A 23,105-nucleotide genomic window follows, 5' to 3' on the forward strand; every position below is an offset into this window, starting at 1 on the left:
CCTTTTTTTTTTCTGGCTTTCTCACTCTCTCTCCTCGATTTCACTCTTCTTCTTCCTACCTTCTTCCTTTCTTCTTCCAACCACCACCCCCACCATTGCTCCCTCACCCCAATCTCCCTCACTTTCTCTCTCCTCCATTTTTGTATACTTCCTAGCCACTGCAATCTACCCCACCACCCTCAACACACCCCACCGACCACCGCCTTCAACTTCACTGCCCTCCACCTCTGCCTTCAAAACCCAGAAACAAAATCTAGAGAGAGAAAGCTCTCATAATCCCAAATAAAGGGCGAGTTTCACAGATCTGAGCATTTATTCTAAAATTTTATTAACAACTCGTGGTGAACGCACATCTGGGTTTCAAAATTGGGCATAAATTGATGGTCGAATGTTGCAATTGGAGCTGAAATCGGTGTTGTCCGGGGACGAAATTGAACCAATTGGTGGCTGAAATGGGTTTAATTGGCGACGAATTGGGTGAGATTGGTGAAGCGATGTTGAAGAGGTGGGGTACGGTGGTTGCGGGCTGATGTTGCTGCAATTGGCTGGGGTGGTCGTGGTTAGGGGGATTTTGTGGGTGGCTGAGGTTGAATGGGTGGTTGGGTTTATGGGTTTTGGGGTGGCTGGGGTTGAACGGAATGGTGGTCGGGTTTAGAGGTGGCTGAGGTTAAACAGGGTGGTCGGGTCTTGGGGTTTCGGGTTGCCCGGAAAATTTCTATGTCCCGGCATCAACCCCGAAAGAATCAGAGCTGTGTTTAGTGAAGTGGGATGTATGAAGATGATGATTTTGTTGTTGTTGATGATAGTCAGGATGAAGAAAAGGGGAATTTCTGATAGTTTGAGGATGCCATTGGAGTGATCCTGGAGCTTTTTTTTGCTCGTGGGTGGCATGTCAGTCGTGGGAGTGGGGGTTGGGTGGTGATGTGGTGGTGGTTATGGAAGGGTGGTGGTTGTTATGGTGGGTGCCATGAATGAAGGTGGTTAAATGGGAGGAGACAGATTAAAGAAAAAAAATAAAAAAAGTGGGGCCCACTGACGGAAATTCCACCGGAAATTCTAAATGGGTGGTGATCTGAGCGTTTTTTTAATTTAATGGGTGGTAATTTAAAATAAATTATTTTTTGGGTGGTTATATCAAAAGTGGACAGTTTTTTGGGTGGTTAGTTACAAAAAATCCTTTTTTTTTTTATTTTATTATTTTCTTAAAGTAGTGTTTATTTATAGATAAGAAAAGTAATAGTATTAGTTTTTTTTTTTTTTTGGAAATTCTCATTGGTAGCCTCATACTTTTGCTTATTTTCATTGGTAGCCACTTTGTATATGAATTATCTTTTATAGTCGTCTACTTTTAAAATGTTACTTCTATAACCTTATTTAGCTCAAACCGTTAACTGGCTGTTAAATTTAACCAAGGTTAGTTTTATAATAATTAAAAATACTAAACTAACTAAGGATAGTTATATCACAATTTAATTAATCTTTTTTTAAAAAAATAACCACCCCTTCCCCAAGCAGCCAGCCACCCCAGCCCCAATTTCCAACACCCCAGCCCAATTCCCAACACCCAGCCTTGTTCCCTCACGCACCAAACTCGCAACACCAGCCCACAATCGAGCAGCTCCCCACAACTGCTACACAGTAGCTGCCGAACAACCAGCCACCGTCGCACCAACTTGCAACCAACAATACCACACCACCGCACTACCAAGCAGCGCCGCTAGCACATAATCTAGAGCCGCAAACTCCAATTTTAGCCTAAATCAATTGATTCAATTAAGCCAACAGCCAAGGCTTTTTGATCTTTTTGATGTTAATGCTGACTGATGGAGATGGTCAGTGATAACGAACGATGGTGGTTGAATGGTGAAGATCATGACCAGCCAAAGAGAGGAAAGAAGAACATGGTCAGTTTTGGGGGTTTTCATAGAAAGAGGGAAAGAAAAAACAAGTGATTTTTTCGTGTATTTGTGGTTATGGTGTATTAGGGGGGACGGGGAGGGACGATTGAGGGTGGGGGAGGGGCAGCCGGAGTCAGGGGGAGGCGCAGTAGGATCAGCGGCGCCGACATAGGGGGAGAGGGACTGCGGGAGGGAACTGGCTGGGGTAGTGGGTGGGGGATGGGTGTTTTAATAAAAATAATTTTTTTTTCAAACATTTTTCAAACAAATAAAAGATTAATTAAATTAAAATTAATTTTGTTAAATTTTAACACTCACTTAATGGTTTACCCTAAATATTGTTTAGGGTAAAAATACCCTTGCATGTGGACCAATGTCGCTGCGACACGTGTCCCTAAGCTCAGCGCTTAATGAGCCAATTAGAGCATGACACGTGTCATTCAAAGGGGAAAACGGGCTTTAAGCCCATAACCCTAGAAACCGTAAAACGGTGGGAAGCCCATCTACTTGGGTTAAAATAACCTAAAAGGGCACCTGTCCCAAGAGGCCTTATAAATACTGATCATTTACATCAGTTAGGGGGGGGGGACTCAATTGAATACACATTCAATCTACACAAATCAGAGAGTGAAACACTCAGATATTGAGGTTATCTCAAACAGCCGGATGATCACTCCTCTCCTAAGAGGAGCCTGATCCCCCTTTACATTCCGCACTTTTTACATCCGAACACGTTCTAACTTGATCGTCGGAGGCGGAACTCCCACCCCCGGGAGTCTCCGTTGTTTTGCAGGTACATGCGCGTGGGTCCAGTCTTGATGTTGTAACTCTCCCGCAGGACACATAAAAAACCCCAAAATATTTGGCGCCGTCTGTTCGGAGAGTACTACTAAGATTGCTTCACAACAGTCTTTTTCGCCTATTAATAAGAAACGGCTTACAGTCGAGGTCAAAGGCCGAGTGCCTCCTCCCTATCCTAAATGTTTGAGTCGGCTTCAACGTTGACCTACTCAAACAGCTTTCAGAATACCTCAATGAGGTATTCGCAATCAAGCAGAGAGATTCAGTTAGTCAGGTTGCTAGTCCGTCCACATTAGCCCTTGGATAATCCATTCGGCTCTGTATGCGCCTCAGTAGCCATATCGGCCGAAAGCACAACCATGCATGCAGCCGGCCCCCTTAGGAGGTCAGGCGGCAGAAAATGTCCAACGTTTGGACTGGCAACCCTGTCTGTTAAAGCTTGAGGAACAACCTTCTATGTTCTTCAAGGAGATAACCTTCTGCGGACGGTATTATCTTAACATCCTTGTTTCGGGGTTTTTTTGATGTGTCCTGCGGGAGAGTTACGATTCCAAGAATGCCCTTCGACGCCTGTGCCTGCAAAATCACGAAGACTCCTGGGGGTAGGAGCTCCGCCTCCGACGATCAAGTTAGTAAAGATACGGGAGGTAGAATGCACGTAATGTGGAAGTTACTTCTCGCGTAATGGGAGAATTCCGCAATTAATATTGCTCGGGGTAAGTGTGTTTCTTTTTGAGGAGTATTCAATGTGATCAACAAATGTTCCAGCCCCGATTAATGAGGGTCCTTCCACTATTTATAGTGGGGAAGGGATGGTTCCCCTTTTAGGGTTTAGAGGACACGTGTCAGCAGAGGATTGGAGCCCTGCTGACCAATGGCTGGATGCCACGTGTCACTAGGCCATTGGGCCATGTGATTAGGGTATTTTTACCCCAAACATTTGCCCCTCACTGGTGCTGACGTGGCAGAGTGCCACGTGGCGCCGGTGAAAGGTTTTTTTTTTTTTTTTTATTTTTTTATTTTTTTTAAGGATGGAAAAGCAGAAGGCGAAGAGTCACGACTTTTCACCTTCCGGGACAAATTCTATAAATAGGAGAAGATGTCCCCCGAGCTCTCATTTACCAACTTTGCCAAATTTCTGAAGATTTGAGAGCAGCCGGCAATTTGAGAGTTGAGAGCATTCGGAGTTGAGATTCGTTGAGAGCAACCGGTCTACAGACCGTCTGGGTCGTTGCAAGCTAGCCAAAGATTTTCGAGAGGGTAATCAGAGAAACCCAGCCGGATTTTGAACCGCCTGCGTCTTCGCAAGCATCCCAGAGAATTTCCAGATTTTCTTCTAGGTACCGTCTCTATTCTTTCTAGCTTTTTCATGTATTTCCGTTTGAGTCTTTTACTCGCATTTTTGTTCATTGGTCCCATAAGTAGATGGACCCCTTATACCCATACCCGGAACCTAGCTGTGAACTCAGCCGGTTTATTAGTACGGCTGAGTCTAGAACTGGGTCTGCCGCCTCTGTTCTTTGGGACAACCCTTTTTCAACACCCATATCGACCGACTCTGTGTCTGTGCAGGACACAATGGCCAGAATCCGGTCTACTGCCAGAGATCCCAACTACAGAAGTGGGAGCTCAGATGAGCAGCCGCCTGAGGTCCCAGCTTCAGGCGGTGAAATAGAGCATGGAGAGGTAGAGCAGAGAGGCTCACCCGGGGGCGCTCCTAGCACCCCGGGTGATAGCATTTTAAATGAAGAGAGTGCTCCCCTCCAGGAGACCAGAGAGCAGGTAGGCTCTGATAAGGAGGTCTCCAACTCCCCAGCCGGCTCTGATGCCGGTCACGTTCAAAGTAGCAGTAGCAGCTACTTAACCGAATCTGAGGATAGCGAGGAGGCGGAGAGGCCTTCCTGGGATAATAGGAACGATCCTCTCATGATCGCCGTCTCCTCCAAGGACCGCGAGCTCATGCGGGCTGCGCTGCCAGATTTTATCAAACGGCGGCCGCTGGGGGGTGACTATACAATAAAGGTCCCGGCTGCTCTAGGAACAATATGGTGGGAGGATGGACAACCGAACGCGAACACTTGGTTCGGGTGCTACGAGGCGGCCTTCGTGGCCGGAGTCCGCTTCCCTCTCCATGACACAATAAGAGCCATACTTAGGGGGTATGGCCTAGGTCTCTGGCAATTAACCCCCAACTCATGGGTAAATATTTTAGGGTATATCGCCGCCTGCGAGATGCAGGGCCTCAACGCCGGCTGGGAGGCGTTTGCCCACATGCATTACTTGAGTAGGAGCCCAGGCGGCTGGAGAGCCTGGTATACCTTGACCACCCATCCCAAATACCTTATGACCTTGGACAAGCCATCCAAATGGTCGGACTGGAAGCACCGGTTCTACTTGGTTAAGGCCCCAACTACGGCAGAGAACAGAGAATTCCGGATCTACAACCGGAAACAAGAACTCTTGGGGACCAAGTGCTGCCTGCCCCCTGTCCCGGAGGATGATAGAGAAACCATCCTTGACTCCGGGTTTTTTGAGTTAGTTCCTGACACCCTCTCATCCGGAGAGATAGTAAGGGTACCTAGAAACTGGGTGCCCAAACATGAATTTTTTAGAGACGAATGCTTCTTGTCCGCTTGTGGTCTAAGCAGCATGTTTGAAAAACGTATGTATTCGGAACTCAGCCGGTTTCTTTCGAACCGGATGCTTTTATTTCCTTGCTTATTTATTATTCTAACCGTGTGCCTTCCTCTGCAGAAGAAGCCAAGAGAATGCTGCCCACCGAGAAGACACCGGCTAGGTCGGCTGCCGACATCCGGAAAGCCAATCTCGAGAAAAAATTTGCTGCCCAGGCGGCGAAGAAGGTATAACCGTCTGATCCTTCTCGTTTATGTCGATCCTTTTATCCCATAACTTATATTTTTCTCGTTTACAGGACGGGAAGCAGATGCCCCGGTCCCTTCAAAAACAGGTCAGGCCTCCGCCGACCCAACAAGAGTCTGCATCCAAGATGCAGAAGACAGCCGACCGGCAAACTACCGGCGGCAAATCAATAAGGGCCCCAGACGGGCCTGGATCTGCGGATGTGCTTTCTGCCATCCCATTGAGGACCGCACCCGGTCCCTCTGAAGGCCGTTCGGGCCGCCAAGGTAACTTCGACCTTAAACTGCTTGATCTGCCCATGCGGGTCAAGTCTTATTCACAGTCTCGATCGCAGCCGGGGGATTCTCCAATCAGCCGGCAATCTATAGGCAGAGCATATGCGAGTTTCTCACCGTCTGTTTCTGGTGCAGATAATTCTCCCCGCTGGCCGGACGGGGCACAATATGCCCGGGCCATGCTGAAAGCCGTCCCCAGGGAAGAGAAGGAGGCGATCCCTGGGATCAACTCCTTTAATGCCGACCGAATGCTGGTCGACCTGGCCGACGTATGCTTCAACAACCATGCGGTAATTTTCTTGACGTGCATTTGTAAGTATGCAGTATTAACCGGCTGTATTTTTGCAGGCTATGCTGCGCGTAGAGGGGCTCAAACGAGCTTATACCCGCAAGTCTGAGGAGGTAAGGAGAAGCAAACGGGCTGTTGATGACGCCCATAATGTTGCTGACTACTCTTTGTACATGCATGGCTTAGAATCTAAATCTATACGCATGGAACAGGCGGAGAAGACCAAAGCCCTCCAACAACAGATTGATCAGCTGAAAAACCAAGTTGACCAACTGCAGGCGTCCCTGGATGATGCCAATAAAAAGTTGGAGGAACAGAAAGAGCCCCTCCAACGGCTGAGCAAGGCGGAGACTGAAAATGGCCGCCTTGCCAAAGAGAATGAGCGCCTGCGCAAAGAGGCGGCTGCTGCCAATGAGAACTTCAAGGTCACCTTGGAGTCGGAGCAGGAGAGGCTCATTGAAGAGAATGAGCATGACTGTGCAAACCGGATGCAACGGGCGTTTTCCCTCATCCACCCGGAGGCGGACTTCACCGTCTGGGAACTCGCCTTCAAATATTCTGATCTTGCCATTCTGGCCGAGGAGGCGAATGAGCCGGGGCCCGGACCCTATGACGCTTGGGTTAGGGAGGAGATATCGCGACGGCAGGCGGAGGCTGCTGAAGAGGAAGAAGTCGTTCCTGAAGCCAACGCAGCTGCTCACCCTGATCCAACCCAGAACCAACCGGAATAGGACCGGCTCACTGTTCGCCTGGAGTAGCAACTACTTCCCGGTCTGCGAGCCTAGCATTATTTTGTAATAGCGCCGGATGAGATGGGCTAAGCTGTAATGATTCTTATTTTGAATATAAACATTTTCACCGGCTGAGCCGACTTTTGAATGCTTTTTATGTTTCTGCACTCCAATATTAGAATTCTTGTTATTTTTTATACATATTTCTGCGAGGATAACCAAAAGAACCCCGCCGGTAACACTACCGCTTGGGTCTGCGCAAACAACAAAGAAATTTGCAAAGGTAGCCAAGAAGACCCCACCGGTATTACTGCCGTCTGGGTCTTCGCAAACTAGGCGAAGAAATTTGCAAGGGCTGCCAAGAAGACCCCACCGGTAACACTGCCGTCTGGGTCTTCGCAAACTAGGCGAAGAAATTTGCAAGGGCTGCCAAGAAGACCCCACCGGTAACACTGCCGTCTGGGTCTTCGCAAACTAGGCGAAGAAATTTTCAAGGGTTGCCAAGAAGACCCCACCGGTAACACTGCCGTCTGGGTCTTCGCAAACTAGGCGAAGAAATTTGCAAGGGCTGCCAAGAAGACCCCACCGGTAATACTGCCGTCTGGGTCTTCGCAAACTAGGCAAAGAAATTTGCAAGGGTTGCCAAGAAGACCCCACCGGTATGCCGTCTAGGTCTTCGCAAACTAGGCGAAGAAATTTGCAAGGGTTGCCAAGAAGACCCCACCGGTAATACTGCCGTCTGGGTCTTCGCAAACTAGGCGAAGAAATTTGCAAGGGTTGCCAAGAAGACCCCACCGGTAACACTGCCGTCTGGGTCTTCGCAAACTAGGCGAAGAAATTTGCAAGGGCTGCCAAGAAGACCCCACCGGTAACACTGCCATCTGGGTCTTCGCAAACTAGGCGAAGAAATTTGCAAGGGTTGCCAAGAAGACCCCACCGGTAACACTGCCGTCTGGGTCTTCGCAAACTAGGCGAAGAAATTTGCAAGGGTTGCCAAGAAGACCCCACCGGTAATACTGCCGTCTGGGTCTTCGCAAACTAGGCGAAGAAATTTGCAAGGGTTGCCAAGAAGACCCCACCGGTAATACTGCCGTCTGGGTCTTCGCAAACTAGGCGAAGAAATTTGCAAGGGTTGCCAAGAAGACCCCACCGGTAACACTGCCGTCTGGGTCTTCGCAAACTAGGCGAAGAAATTTGCAAGGGCTGCCAAGAAGACCCCACCGGTAACACTGCCGTCTGGGTCTTCGCAAACTAGGCGAAGAAATTTGCAAGGGTTGCCAAGAAGACCCCACCGGTAACACTGCCGTCTGGGTCTTCGCAAACTAGGACAAGAAATTTGCAAGGGTTGCCAAGAAGACCCCACCGGTAATACTGCCGTCTGGGTCTTCGCAAACTAGGCGAAGAAATTTGCAAGGGTTGCCAAGAAGACCCCACCGGTAATACTGCCGTCTGGGTCTTCGCAAACTAGGCGAAGAAATTTGCAAGGGTTGCCAAGAAGACCCCACCGGTAACACTGCCGTCTGGGTCTTCGCAAACTAGGCGAAGAAATTTGCAAGGGCTGCCAAGAAGACCCCACCGGTAACACTGCCGTCTGGGTCTTCGCAAACTAGGCGAAGAAATTTGCAAGGGTTGCCAAGAAGACCCCACCGGTAACACTGCCGTCTGGGTCTTCGCAAACTAGGCGAAGAAATTTGCAAGGGTTGCCAAGAAGACCCCACTGGTAATACTGCCGTCTGGGTCTTCGCAAACTAGGCGAAGAAATTTGCAAGGGTTGCCAAGAAGACCCCACCGGTAATACTGTCGTCTGGGTCTTCGCAAACTAGGCGAAGAAATTTCGACCCAAAACCAAACCGGATGGCGTCTGGGTAATTGCCCCTGGATAGCGGTCTGGGTCTTTGCAAGCCAGGCGACTATCCATATGATATAGCTTGAATATACACTAAGTGCCAACATTAGATTCGGGAGCCAGTCGGTTTATACTGAATTACCGGTCGGGACTTCGCAAAAGAATCACGCCAGATTAGGATGTCCATTCACCGGTTGGGCTTTTGCAAGCATACCCCTGAATGAATTATGGCCTAGACCAAATGTTTAGGCCTGATTTTAGAGAGTCAGGCGGCGGTACTGAGTACCGGCTGTCCTTCCAAAAAGTGAGCCGGCTGCAAGTTTGGGGTTGCTAGTTTGCCTTTTTTTGGTACGAAGGATCGTCAGGCGGATTTGACCGCCTGTGTGATCGCTTAGAACAATTTACCACCCAAATGGGAGATGTTCTCTTCGATGAATTCACCTGTAGGGGTGTCACCGGATGATTTTAGGCCTGCTCTTAGAGAGTCAGGCGGATTTGTCCAAAATGGGAGCCGGCTGCAAGTTTTGGGTTGCTAGCCTGCCCTTTTTTGGTACGAAGGATCGTCAGGCGGATTTGACCGCCTGTGTGATCGCTTAGAACAATTTACCACCCAAATGGGAGATGTTCTCTTCGATGAATTCACCCGTATGGGTGTCACCGGATGAAAAAATTAGTTACTGGTGCCGCTTGTGGTAGGCACTAGACATGGCGGCTGTATACAAAATTGAATGTAATTCTCATTAATCATTTGAAAATTTTTAAGAGATGTACAATGCTTAGAAGTAGTATTTTTTGAGGTTATCTACATTCCAAGTTCTAGGCAACTTTCTTCCGTCTGGAGTTTCCAGGCGGTAAGTGCCGTCTCGTACTTCTTCAAAGATCCGGTAGGGTCCCTCCCAATTTGGGGTTAATTTGCCTTGTTCATTGGCCCTACCGGTTGCCTCCATTTTGCGAAGCACAAAATCTCCTTCTTTCAAAGGTCTTTTACGAACCCTCTTGTTGTAGGCTTTAGTCATACGCAGACGGTAGATCTCATGACGTAAGGCAGCATTCCCCCTTCGCTCTGGAAGAGCGTCTAATGCCAACCGCATGGCTTCCCAGTTAGCCTCCTCATCATATAACATAATGCGTAGAGTAGGCTCATAATGTTCAATGGGAAGAACTGCTTCAGTGCCGTATGTCATGAGAAATGAGGTCTCACCGGTTGCCCCCTTTTCGGTTGTCCGGATAGCCCAAAGGACATGAGGTAATTCCTCTGCCCATAGTCCACCGGCTCTTTCTACTTTCTTCTTTATCCCGTCTGAGATCAACTTGTTAAAAGCCTCAACTTGACCGTTTGTTTGAGGACGGCCAACGGATGCAAAACAATGGGAAATTCCTTGGTCTCCCAACCAGGTCTTCAGGACAGGCGTTTCGAACTGCGGTCCGTTGTCGAAAACCATGGACATTGGAACCCCGAACCGGGTGATGACGTTTCTCCAGATGAAAGAAATCACGTCTTTCGTTTTAATCCCTTTTACCGCCTCTGCCTCAACCCATTTGGTGAAGTAGTCTACTGCTACAAGAATGTAGCGGCGGCCGCCTGATGCAGGCGTATAAGGTCCCAAAATGTCCATGCCCCATTTAGCAAACGGAACCGGACTATGGATTGCCGTGAGTTCTGTTGCCGGGTTATGTATCAACTTAGCGAATTTTTGGCACTTGTCGCATCTCTTTACTAGATCCATGGCATCCACTTCAAGAGTGGGCCAGAAGTACCCTTGCCGTCTGGTTCTTCTGGCCAGGGACCTGCCGCCAATATGCGAGGCACAAAACCCCGCGTGCAGATCTTCCTAAACTTCTCTCCCCCTATCCGGGGTTACACATTTCAAAAACGGATGCAGGTATCCCTTCCGGAGGAGTTCCCCTTGATGCATAACAAAACTTGAAGCACGCTTCTTGAGCGCTGATGCTTCTGAAGGGTCATCCGGCAAGGTACCATCCGTCAAAAAGGACCGGATGGGATCCATCCAGGTAGCAGTTCTGTCCAAGACTCCAATGGGATCATTCTGAATACTTCGTTTATCAATGACTTCCCAAAAGACCGTCCTAGGAGCATCACCGGAGGCTGATGATGCCAACTTTGAGAGGGCATCCGCCTGATTGTTTTCGGACCGGGGCACCTGTCGCAGATGAAATTCATCGAAGGACCCAGCCTCCTCTTTGACCGCCTGCAAATATTTGATCATAGCCGGATGGGTGGCTTCGTAGTCACCAAGGTATTGGCTAACGATCAGCTGTGAATCTGAGCAGGCGTCGACCTTTCTTGCACCGGCTGCCTTACACATGCGCAATCCGGCTAGCAGGGCTTCATACTCTGCCTCATTGTTGGAGGCTTGGAACTTAAACCGTAGTGCATATTCAAACTTATCCCTTTCCGGGGAATGACAGATAACACCTGCACCACAGCCGTTCACCGTAGAGCTGCCGTCTACAAATAATTTCCAGACCTGATCAGGGTTTTCCGGGTGCACCGGCCTAGTCATCTCGACAATAAAGTCGGCAAACGCCTGACCTTTCACTGCCCGCCTGGGTTCAAAAGTTATCTCAAGGCCTTGTATTTCAACAGCCCACTTGATCATTCTACCGGATGACTCTATAGCAGTCATCGTACGCTTGAGCGGCTGATCTGTGTATACCACAACCGGATGTGCCAAAAAATAAGGCTTCAACCGCTTGACTGCTACGAATAAGGCCAACCCAAATTTTTCGATCATGGGGTACCGGAGCTCAGCATTTTTTAAGACATGGCTGATGAAGTACACCGGCAGCTGAATGCCGTCTCTCTCAGCGAGGAGAACGGCACTAAGGGCGTGATCAGAGACGACTAAGTACATGTACAGAACCTCCCGGGGTAGGGGGCTCACTAGCCTTGGCAAAGAATGCAAGTGCTGCTTAAGCCTCTGGAATGCCGCCTCTGCTTCTTCACCCCATTCAAACCTTGACCTCTTCCTGATTGCCTGGAAGAAATAGAGGCACTTGTCACCTGACCGGCTGAGGAACCTCCCCAATGCCGCCAGACAACCGGTCAACTTCTGGACTTCTTTTACAGTGCGGGGAGACTTCATGTCAATTACCGCCTGTATTTTTTCCGGATTAGCTTCGATGCCTCTTTGGTCAATCAAGAATCCGAGAAACTTCCCAGACTCAACACCAAATACGCATTTCTTTGGGTTAAGCATGACCCGGTGCCGCCTGAGTGTGGCGAAGGTTTCTCGCAGGTCTGCTAGGTGATCCGTCTGTAGCTTGGATTTGACTATCATGTCATCGATATACGCCTCTACATTCCTGCCAATCTGGTTGATAAAAACGGTGTTTATCATGCGCTGGAATGTAGCCGGTGCATTCTTCAACCCAAACGGCATCACCGTATAGCAGAATAACCCCTGATCAGTGACAAAAGCCGTCTTCTCCTGATCTTTCTTCCAGAGAGGTATTTGATGGAAGCCGGAATAAGCATCCATAAAGCTCATTAGCGCATGGCCGGCTGTTGAGTCGACTAGGCTGTCAATCTTTGGAAGCGGGTAGCTATCTTTTGGGCATGCTTTGTTCAGATCTGTGTAATCCACACACATCCGCCAAGTACCGTTCGGCTTCTTTACTAGAACGACATTTGCCACCCAATCCGGGTAGTAGCATTGCCTAATGAATCCAGCATCCAACAGCTTTTTGACCTCAGCCGCTGCCGCTTGAGATCTTTCTCCACCATGATCCCTCTTTTTCTGCCTAACCGGCTGCTTTTTGGGATCTACGGCTAGCTTGTGGACAGCAAGATCCGGGCTGACGCCTGGCATCTCTTCCACTTCAAAGGCAAAGATGTCTTTGAATTCCTTCAGCAGCTGGAGCAAGCCTTCTCCCAACCGTTCGAAGGCTACCGTCCCGACCTTGACTGTTCTTTCAGGACGGCTGTCATCTAGGATGACATCAAGGCAGTCACCAGCCGGCTGAGGTCGTTGGTCATCTGACCTTTCCCCGGCTAGTGATTGCTATTTCTCCTTTTTGACGGGTGCCAGTTGGTCCGCCTTTCTTTTCATACCGGCTGCCCTTGGAGCCGGGACTGCTGGATCGCTGTTATCAATATCTATGGGCTCGCCCTGGCCGGCTGCACCCACAGTTGTCTTGACGTCAGAGAGATAGCACTCTCTTGCCGTATTCTGGTCCCCGCTTAAGGCACCGACTGTACCATCATCCTTTTGAAATTTGACCAACATCAGGGACGGGATGATGACAGCCTTAGATGCGTTGAGGGTAGGACGGCCAAATATCATGTTGTAGGCGGACAACTCCACCACAACTTGCATTCGATGACGATGGGGTCATCATGAGGCCGCCTGACCTTGCCCCGGTCCTTTTCAGAAATAAGGACCTCAGGGAAGATGTCTTTCGACGCCTGGCCCTCATCCACTGAGTTGACCAGCTTCCTGATGTTGTCTTTGGTGCCCCGGATGGTGGGACCCCCTCCGGCAAAACCGCCTGCTATGGTGAAGATGGTCTCTTCATCCGTCTCGGAGTTGACTGGGCCGGTTTTTGCCGCCTGCCCTTTCTTGGCCTGGGCATTACCCTTAGCCTTGGGTAGATAGGATTTTAGGGCCCCCTCATCTGCCAGACGGTCCAATAGCCGCCTGAGGCTATAGCAGCCATTGGTGTCGTGGCCAACATCCTCATGGTATTGGCAATACTTGCTCTTGTCCCGTTTATTCACGGGGCTTTTCATTTCAGCCGGTTTGTCGAGAGACATCCGGTCTTTGATTTCCAGGAGGATGGTGGAGCAATCTTTTGTGAACTCGTATTTGGGGGCATATGGTTCTGACTTCCGCCTGATCTTCTGGGCCGGCTGTCCTGATCGGTTAGCTGCCCAGACCCCTTTTCTCTTTTCTTCCTTTCTTGCCGGCTGATGCTGTTGCCGGCTTTCTTTTTTGTCAGACTTTTTATAATCTGACGGCTGCTTGACAGCACAAAGCTCCGTCGCCTGTATATAGGCTTCAGCTTCAATTAACGCCTCTTGGAGGGTAGCAACCCTCTTCCGGACGAGGTCAAACTTAAAGGTCGACCCATCCTTCAGACCTCGAAAGAAGTCTGTATAGGCCACTTCGTCTGATAGTCCTGGAATCTGAATTCTCATCAGATTGAACCGTCTGACGTATGACCGGAGGCCCTCCCGGTCGCCCTGCTGTATTGCCCCTAGGTCGAGGCTAGTCTTTTTGGCAGGAATATTCATTGAGAAATTTGACGTGAACAAGTACGCCAAAGTTCGAAAGCTGTTGATGCAACCGGCTGGTAGGTTACCAAACCACCGCTGGGCTATGCCCTTGAGGGTAGCCGGGAAGCATCGACACCAGACGGCATCATCTAACCCCTGGAGGTACATGAGGTTAGAGTAGGCCATTAGATGGTCTTCTGGGTTGGTGGTGCCATCATAGGCCCCCACCAAAACATTCTTGATCTTAGGCGGCTGTGCCGCCTGGGTTATTTCTGGTGAGAACGCCGTTGGCTGTTCCCCCAAATTTAGCAGGCGCAGCTGCCAGTCCGTGGGTTGGAACGGCTGCTGCGCTTGCCCACCGAAAAGACCCGGTGACATGAAAGGGGATCCACCCAACCCATTCGGTGTGCCGAATAGGCCAGGCTGGATCACTTTGGGTCCAGACCGGGCAGAAGCTTCGCCCGTCTGGCTCCTAAGGTTCGTTCCCGTACGCCTGTGTGAGACGTCATGGAAACTGTCCGGGAAGGTCGACGTTGAGGCCGACGCAGACGCCTGACCTCGCTTCTCTTGGAGAAATGTGCGGGCGTCTGAGAATGTTTTCTTGGAGCCATCCGGCTGTACGTGCCGGATGGCCTTTCGCAGCTCCCCTTGAGGAAAACGGAGTCTGCTTGGATCAAACCTTAAGCCCTCCCCCTCCTTTGGCTTGGGATGAGGGGTAGGAACTCGTTCTTTGACCGCCTTCTTTCCAGAAGGCTTCTTGGCCGGCTGACCCTTCTTTGGAGTAGCTGACCGGATGAGGCTCTTGATCTCACCCTTGAAACTATTCATGAAAGACATGAGTTCGTTTCTTGTAACGGGGGCTGAGCCCTCCACCGTTTGGGCAATTCCAGCTGGTTGCCCGGCTGGGTTGCTGGGAGCAGCTTGGCTGATTTCCCGTTCTCTTCTATCTTTAGCACGAGGGTGCTTCGTTCTGAAGGACCCATCCGGGGCCACATATGTTTCAATTTCGTCGCCACTTTCATGGTCCGTCTGGACCTCAGGCTCGACTACAGGCCGTTTGCCCTGATTCGGTGACACAGTATCAGAAGTCATCTTAGAAGTACTCTCCCCACAGACGGCGCCAAATGTTTCGGGGTTTTTTGATGTGTCCTGCGGGAGAGTTACGATTCCAAGAATGCCCTTCGACGCCTGTGCCTGCAAAATCACGAAGACTCCTGGGGGTAGGAGCTCCGCCTCCGACGATCAAGTTAGTAAAGATACGGGAGGTAGAATGCACGTAATGTGGAAGTTACTTCTCGCGTAATGGGAGAATTCCGCAATTAATATTGCTCGGGGTAAGTGTGTTTCTTTTTGAGGAGTATTCAATGTGATCAACAAATGTTCCAGCCCCGATTAATGAGGGTCCTTCCACTATTTATAGTGGGGAAGGGATGGTTCCCCTTTTAGGGTTTAGAGGACACGTGTCAGCAGAGGATTGGAGCCCTGCTGACCAATGGCTGGATGCCACGTGTCACTAGGCCATTGGGCCATGTGATTAGGGTATTTTTACCCCAAACAATCCTGGTGCGAAAGAGTTAGGCGGCCAAGTACTAAGGCGTCATGAGGCCAGCTGTCAAGCACAACAGGCGTCAAATCATGAGGCTATATGTCAAGTACTACAGACGTCATAAGACTAACTAGAGAGCAAAGTTTCATGAGAGCAGCAACTCTTGTTGAAAGCATACCCCCTCAACGGATCATTCTAGCATTCGCCTGTATATAGCAGGTCCTTCAAAAGCAATCAAGCCCCCCACTCCACAAATGCAAGCGGCAAATATGCCGACTTACATTACGGAGGACAGGCGGCATTATTGGGCTGCTTGGTATCCATAGACGCCCAAAGCGCTCCCTTGCAAGCATGGCATTCAAACGGTAACCAAGCCAAGCAATGAAACAGGGTCAGACCAGCAGCCAAAGTGTGAGAACAACACACAAGCGACATTATACTTGACCGGTTGTGCTACTTGCATAGAAGACTGGCTGTGCTACTAGCATGGTAAACCGGTCGGCATGCCCAAGCTTGTTGACATACAAGCGGTCTGGTTGAGTATTGCCTGGGGTAGATCCGGCATGAGTATTCAAAAATGTATTGTACAAATGTTGACATAGTCCGGCTGTTTGTATACTAGCTAAATCATGAATAGCTCGGATGGCCGACGCTATCAAGCAAGTCCTCGTGACCATTAAGGGCATTGTCGTGTATTGATTGGGCGGCTCTTAAGCTATTACACTCAATGGGTACAGCCGGCACTCTCCCTGCCGAAAGCAAGCTAGCAAACCCAAAGCTAAGACTATCAAGGTAATCCTCGTGGACGCCTGAGCTTGAGTAGCCGGCATTTCGACGTTTGGCATTGATAAAGGCACCCTCTTGGCCCTCGCAAATAAGCTGACAGGCGGCACTTGGGGGGGGGGGCAGCCGTGAGCACTCGGCTCTTCAATGCCAAAACCTTGGATGCCAACAACAAATGGCATTATATAGGGAGCTATGAGCTGGTGAGTTTTTATCTCGAGAGCATACAAGCGCAAAGAAACTCTTGAAGGTGCCCACCTACAAACTTCTAGGTGGCAACCTGGTTAAATGGCAGCAAGCATTCCAAAAGTACACGGCCAAATGCCGAGTTCGATGCGAGAAAGCTTTCAACTCTATAAAACTAACCTTCATACTTGGTTAAGTAGGTTGTTCGACACTATGTCGATACCTCAGCCGGCAATAATGGGAGTGCGACATTAATACCGTCTCAAGTTCGTGAGACATAAGTATGCCTTACAAGAGCAGCCAACAAGCCTCCATTTCCACATATACAAGCGTCATGTATATAAGCACATGTCAAGCGGCATGGGCTCTTGCGTCTACTCGAGTTTAATTGGCAACCATGGAGCCGTGCCGTCTCCAATGTACCAAATTTTATACGGACCTCATCAATACCGGGTCACCATGGAAGAACTCAAGCCCGGATACGTACAAGCGGCTCTCATGCGTGAGCAGGGGCTGCCTGGTATTCTTGGGTGTATTGTAAGCATAGGGCGCAAATGGACTTGATTAAAAGCAAGCAGCCGGTCATATACCTTATCTGAGTCAATGATCTCATCCGGCATTACCCTTGCCAAGAGTGTACTAGCAAGGTGCGCTTGTGTAAATGTTTGCATTATGAGTTGCATATAGCAATAAGAGCACGCAAGGAAGAGGTGGCCATATGAAGCCGGCTGGTGAGCCTCTTGTTGGAGTTTAAAGGGTCAGCCGACACTACCAACATGCTATTGCATATGCAGTTGGCATGAGGAAAGCACCAGGCATCCGTCCAGCTTTCACCAAGCACCCGACATGTATAGTCCGGCTGTGAGTGCAGTAGTTGCTACTGCTCTATACTGTGGTCAATAAGGTCACGCAGCATTGAAGATGACATTGAAGCCGGCTGTGTGTAGGCAAGTTAAGCCAAGATCAGTCCGGATGGCTACTCACTAAGCATCCGGCTGTGTATATATGGGATAAGCTACGTGCAACTGGCGTTATCATGCATGAGCATTACGGCTCTTACGCTGTTGTTAACAATAGGCACAGCCGGCTCTATCCCAGCCACCGAACATCCGGACAGGCGGCCAAATGTCTAGCTGGATGTATGAATGCTAGACGAGCCCGACTGTCTAGGCAGCCAAATGTGGCGCATGGGTTGCAATAATAAAACCGGCAGTGGGAGTACATGTTTCAATGCCATGGCCAGCTCTAATCACGCATCCGGCATTATTGTCGGCTGTGTGTATGCAGTTGAATGCTAGCTCACGACACTGGATGGGTGGCACACGTGTTACACCATTAAAGCCAGCTGTGAGTACATGTTTCAACGCCATCAGCTAAAACATCCAAGCGGCATCCCATGGTCGTCTTTCAGCTTAAATTTTTTTTTGAGGGTGAGGAAAGTGGTGAGTCGGTCTTCAATACCGGCCATATCACCATTGATGAACCTCACTAATGTGAGTTACTGTAGGCAGTATTGCCTTATCACCCTTGAAGCTTCCTTGTGTGAAGTTAGGATGGGCTAATGCAAAAGTAGAAATCATTATTATGATTAAAATAATGGTTGATCAAATCATTAAAATAATGGTTGATAAAAAAAAAAAAAAAAAAAAAAACAGGGGAAAGCTGCCTAACTACATGGTCATCTTGCTGGAAAAAGAAAAGCAAGGTGCTAAGTATCTAAGACATGTGGAATGTCTTAGTATACCAGCCGGCAAGTATTGATATCCCCCAGAGTACCCTCAATTGAAGCACAATCGGCATGTCCAGCATGTTGACATTACTTGGCAAATATTAAAGGTCTATTCATGGCATTTTGCCTTAATGCTCAGCCTGGTTGTCGCTTGTATGTCAATCGTGACACTTGTGCGGCTTGAGTTAGGCGACAATCGTCACCGTTTGAGTAATGTCACGATAATATAACACTTGTGCGGTTTGAGTTAGGCGGTAATCTCACCACTTGAGTAGCTCATTTGAAGCTTATATGGTCGGCACACCAAAGGCCAAGACCACTATGCTTTCATGGTGGAAACGCCCCTCACCCATACATGCCGCCTAACTATTCTACCGTGTATGTAAATACAATTTTGGTGAATATATTTATTTATGCTCACATTAAGAATGTGAGTAGAGCATATTACATACGGCAAAATTCCATTTGAGACTTGAAAGAAATCAAGCCATCTTTTTATAATTGGATGACAAAGCAAGCAAACAACAACAATCCAGCAAGGAAGTATTGGTCAGACGACATTGCAGCCGCTCAGTATACAATCGACTCTAATGTCGATCGAATGAGTTCATTTATGTGTTTGAAGGGTCGCATGAGTAATAATTCAAGCCAAGAATTGTGGACTCGAGAGTAAATGATGCAAATGAAGGATGCTCCCAGCTTAGCAAGCGGCATGGTAAAAACCGCCTGACATAGGGGCTTGTTCAAGAAAGCTACCTGTACAGGCGTCCCAAGGGAATAAATCATTATTATGATTATATGTTTATACAACACTATCAAGCCAAGTCTCTTGTAAGTTTAAAACACAAGCGGCATTATATATGGTCGGCTCCTACTAAGTTGGGTCGTTGAGCAAGGCATAGTGTCATGCATAGCTTCTTTAATTGATAACATTGAGCAGCATAGTCTTCCGATACCGTATCACCTTTGAAACAACTTATTTGCGTAAGGTTGGTTAGGCTACCATGTGGCACTAAAGCTGAGTCAAATGTATGTAGGCAGCATTTTTTGAGACTATTTGCAACAAGCCGCATGTATATGGGTTAATGTCCAGCCAAATGGGGTTTAGGCCTTACCGCCTGACTCAACCGTCCGTGCCATCATCACTCAAGGTGCACCAAACCGCCTGGGTCTGCTTCAGCAAACTCCTTTGATTTCAAACTACCCTCAACCGGTCAACCGTATGAAGTATCATCAAGCAAAGCTTCAAGAAAACGCCTGGGTACCTCTACAATCTCTCTTACTTTCTTGCCGAATGTATATTACTTGAAGTCTTGCCGCATGTATATGGGTTGACAACCCCCTGGCACTTGAATCTGTAACCAAGCGGCATGGTAGAATAACCGCCTAGTATAGCTCGGTTGGCATAAGTATTGTTCAAATATTATCAAAAAAAAAAGCAGGAGGCATCTCAATAGAGAGCCGTCTGTATAATCCGAGAGCAAATTCATTTCTCGAGCTCAGTTACTCGGTATCTCATGACCGCTTGTCACCATTTGAAGAGCTCGGTATCATGAATCAAGCAGGAGGCATCCCAATGTCTTCCAACATACTGATGAAAATCTTCCATTGAAAGGTACCATTCTAATAACTAAGCATAAGCATTATGTGATTATTATTATTGATTGAATAAATAGTTTGATTGCTTGAATCATTTAATATTGGATTAAGTCTCCTTTCAAAGGCAGCATACTGACCGAAAAAGGTCTAACAAAGTATGTTGAACCAGCTTTTTACATCCAATAAATGATATATATGCTTTCCGAAAGGGAGAAGCATCGCCTGTGCAATGTGCAAGCGGCAAAATCTAAACCAACCATCTGCTCCAACATGAGCAAATTTAAGCTAAGTCTAACAAACTTAGCGACTAAGTGTTGTTCCTTTTAGAACAACCTAATGAGCCCAATGGCCGGATGATCAACTTGAGGCCAATGGCCGGATGATCAACTTGAGGCCAATGGCCGGGTGATCAAATTGAGGCCTATGGCCGGATACTCTATTTATAAAACAATACGTCTGTCCCTAACATGAGAAGGCGTCCGGCAACATTCATTTGGGTGAATTCGACACAGAGAGCATCTCCCATTTGGGTGGCACATTGCTCTATGAACTAAAACAAACGACCTTACCGATTGTCAAAAATGACAAGCTCGCAGTCGTTTGAATTGATCAAATGAGACAAGGATAACAAAGACTACCGTCTGTTCTACAAAACAAGCGATAGTCTATAATATTTGAGTCAGATAACCGTTTGCTGGTTTGCTCAGGGGAAACTCAGTTGGCTAAATTTGAGGATATAAGCTAAGACCAAAACATAGCAGCTAAGCGTTGTTCCTATTAAGAACAACCTAAAGAGGTCAATGGCCGGATAATATTGAGCGCTTACCCACCTGCTCGATGGCCAACAGTCTGCCTGATCTGGGGCTATCACCATAGCAGGGCTAAAATTAATAAAAGTCGACATCTGTCTAGTTCAGCGGCAATCATTATTATGATTGATTAACTTAGAAAATGTCATATCATTCAAGGTATCAAAATTTTCCGAGTTAATCAAATCCCTTTTTTATTGAACTAGACAAATGGCGACCAAAGAGGCTTAAAGGGTCTTACTTTCGAAAGGAACAATCCCTCTTAAAAGAGAGATTAATCCTTCCGAGGGGCTAATATTTAGGGTAAAAATACCTTTGCATGTGGACCAATGCCACTGTGACACATGTCCCTAAGCTCAGCGCTTAATGAGCCAATTAGAGCATGACACGTGTCATTCAAAGGGGAAAACGGACTTTAAGCCCATAACACTAGAAACCGTAAAACGGTGGGAAAGCCCATCTACTTAGGTTAAAATAACCTAAAAGGGCACCTATCCCAAGAGGCCTTATAAATACTGATCATTTACATCAGTTAGGGGGGGACTCAATTGAATACACATTCAATCTACGCAAATCAGAGAGTGAAACACTCAGATATTGAGGCTGTCTCAGACAGCCAGATGATCACTCCTCTCCTAAGAGGAGCCTGATCCCCCCTTTATATTCCACACTTTTTACCTCCGAACACGTTCGAACTTGATCGTCGGAGGCGGAACTCCTACACCCGGGAGTCTCCGTTGTTTGGCAGGTACAAACGCGTGGGTCCAGTCTTGGTGTTGTAACTCTCCCGTAGGACACATAAAAAATCCCGAAACAAATAGGGTTACGGAAGTGAAAATGTTAAGAGTATGAGACTACCAAAGATAATTCATATACGAAACGGCTACTAATAGAAATATGCAAAAATACGACACTACCAATGAGAATTTTTTTTTTAAAGTAATAGGATTAGTTTTTTCCCCCTTTACTTTTTATTAGTCTCCCATTTTTGCCCTTCCTTCATATGAGTTCCATTTTTTTTGTTTCTTTTTATTTTTTTAAAAAAAGTGTTTTTTTTAATTATTATTGTTAGAAGATAAGTCTAAGGTAAATGCCAATTATTGATTTGACTATATAATGCTCATATAGGTCTAAAGACTTGTGAACTCATATGACTACATATGAGTAATTATTCTACTCTTAGCATTACTCATGGCTATATATACAAAGCCATGTAAGTGTAAATTACACAAGTAAAAATATAACCGGAGCACTACTACACTACTTCTTTACATTTTTAATCTCCAATATCTCTATTGGTAAAATATTTTTAACACGTTATCAGCACCAATTTCTAGTCAGGTATATTTATACCTACTTCTCAAAATTTATAACAAATAATACTATCTACTTCTAAACGTTTTGAGAAGTATGCTCTATACTTGCCCATATTTGGGATCCTCTATACTAGAAACTCAAACATTTGTTGTATCATATATTATGCAAATTATATCTAAAAAACAACGGTGGAAAAATTCCCTTACTTATGAAATTGTTACCATCCTCCCTTGTTTTTTTGTTCAATTCATGTTGGTATTTTGTCAATCCATGTTGGTATTTTACGTAAAATTAGGTTCTAGTTATATGATTGCATAATAGTAACTTACGTAGCTTTACATGTATATTGACTATTAAAGCCATTTCATTATCTCTTTCACCCAAATTTGTCAACATAGTATTCCACAGCATCGTATCCTTATGTGGCATTATATCAAAGAGCTTATTTATATTTAACGATAAAATAGCCGTCTTTTCTCTATTTTTTATTTTTAGGATTCTTAAAAAACAAGTGTTTCATAGGCCGAAAATAGTCAAATTTCTCCGAAAATTTGGCTATTTTCGACCTTTTCCCTTAAGTTTCTTTATTTTTTGTTATTGAATTCAATAAATCTACACTCTTTGAAGGTATTAAGTACCCTTATAGTGGGTTTCAGTGTAGTAAGTGCCTCTATGGTGGGCTTTGTTCTAATTTTGTTTTTGTTTTTTGAGTTTAGTTTGATACAAGTTGTTTCATGGGTAAAGATTTGTGGGGGAGTGAAGAAGAGGTAATAATTCGATTACAATCAGATGAATCAGACGGAATTTTTTTTCACGGCTACAATAGATCAATAGACCCCCTCGTCAAACAAGGCTGTAAATCACAGCGATATGAAAAAGGGTATGAAGAATGTATAATTTCCAACAACGATCATAGCTCTGTTGAAAGGATATTATTATTTGATTCAATTACCATGTATTTATTAGATTTTAATCTCTTTGTAGATGTCGTATGACTTTTTATTTATGAATCAATCTTTTTTTTTAAAAAAAAAGTATATTGACTATTAACAAAAAGATGCAGCCTTTTTATACTATAAAAATTTTCTTTCTTTTACGTACTTTTTATGTTTCTTTCCGTTTTCAAACCTAGGATCTTTTATAGATATTATGGCTCTTGAACCACTATTGATTAGGG

This window comes from Chenopodium quinoa, unplaced genomic scaffold, assembly GCF_001683475.1.
Source record: "Chenopodium quinoa cultivar QQ74 unplaced genomic scaffold, ASM168347v1, whole genome shotgun sequence".
Classification (NCBI taxonomy): Eukaryota; Viridiplantae; Streptophyta; class Magnoliopsida; order Caryophyllales; family Amaranthaceae; genus Chenopodium; species Chenopodium quinoa.